Source organism: Echinops telfairi, unplaced genomic scaffold (genome assembly GCF_000313985.2).
Source record: "Echinops telfairi isolate 266 unplaced genomic scaffold, ASM31398v2 ScPeMD7_443;HRSCAF=831, whole genome shotgun sequence".
Lineage (NCBI taxonomy): Eukaryota > Metazoa > Chordata > Mammalia > Afrosoricida > Tenrecidae > Echinops > Echinops telfairi.
In genome coordinates, this window is record NW_022104341.1 from 2,448,077 (window position 1) to 2,449,513 (window position 1,437).

Sequence of the window (1,437 nt, forward strand, 5' to 3'; positions counted from 1 at the left end):
TTTTTCTTTTCTCAATTTACATAATTCAAAAGCCTTCCCCCACCTACTGGACAAAGAAATTTGTCCGAGGGCAATTTCCCACTCACCCAAAGTATTTCTCTTGTGTACTGCCTTAAAAAAGTCTCAGGAGCTTCAAAGGAAGGAAAAGTCCAGAACATAGAGTCTCAGAGAGAGAAAGAAAGTGTTCCACGAATCAGAAATACTAGAGAAAGGACCATATCACCTGCGCCACAAACCCCCATCATCTATTTTCTAAGTTAGAACAAGTGATGGTTTATCACAGAGATAGGTATCAATACACTATATCAATTGCAATGGCATGACTGAAGGGAACCTATTTAGGCTGTTGTTGTTAAGTGCCATCTAGCTGGTTTCAGCCCATAGCAACTGCACAACAGAAGGAAACACCACCCAGTCCTGCGCCATCCTCACACGATGGTTGATTTGAAAATGAGGGCCGAGGACAATTCCATTATATGGCAGGAAGTGAAAGGCTAAATCTCTAGTGCCAAAGTTTTGGCAACTATATTTCAAGGATATATGATACAACATATATGCATAACAAACAAACTCACTGCCGTTGTTGACGCATAGCAAACCCTATAGGACAAGGTAGAACTTGCCTCTGTTAGTTTCTGAGTCTGTAACTCTTTATGGGGGTAGAAAGGCTGTCTTTTTGCCCTTAGGTCTGGGTGTGTGTTTAGAACTGCCGGCCTTGGCAGGTAGCAGCCCAATAAGTAACCACGATGGCACTAGTTACTGAATTATTCGCAAGTATTAAGCTTAATAAATTTTAGACATTACTGTGTGAACATACATTTTGTTCCAACTACTTTAAAGCTGTTGAATGTCACTCTCCTAGGAAAACAGATAAACACATCCCTGTTTCTCTCAAAGTATGACTTTTAAGGTATTAAGAGTAAACAGAAAAATTAGATAGCTATTCACTGTCATTGAATCAATTCTGACTCATAGCAACTGTATATATGATTTCCGTGGCTATAAATCTTTTCTCTTTTTAATTTATCATTTTATCGGGGACTTGTACAGCTCTTATCACAATCCATACATACATCCGTTGTGTCAAGTACATATGTTGCCATCATTATTTTCTTTCGACTTGAGCCCTTGGTATCAGCTCCTCATTTCACCCTCCCTCATGAATCCTTAATAATTTATAAATTATTATTACTTTTTCATGTCTTACACTGACCACGGTCTCCCTTAACCCACATTTCTGTTGTCTGTCCTTCTGGGAGGGGGTATATGTAGATCATTGTGATCAGTTCCTCCTTTCTCTCCCCACCTTCCCCTTACTCTCTGGTATCATTACTCCCATGATTGGTATTGAGGAGTTTATCTGTCCTGCATTCCCTGTGTTTCCAGCTCTTATCTGTACCAGGGTACATGCTCTGGCCTAGCCAGATTTGTAAGGTA

At 39.9% G+C, this 1,437-nt stretch overlaps 1 protein-coding gene across 1 annotated transcript in view; it reads left to right on the forward strand.

Annotated features, from left to right (window-relative positions):
- Positions 1–1,437, forward strand: part of SLC16A1 (solute carrier family 16 member 1) — a 54,223-nt gene that overhangs the window by 23,853 nt on the left and 28,933 nt on the right. The window lies entirely within an intron of this gene.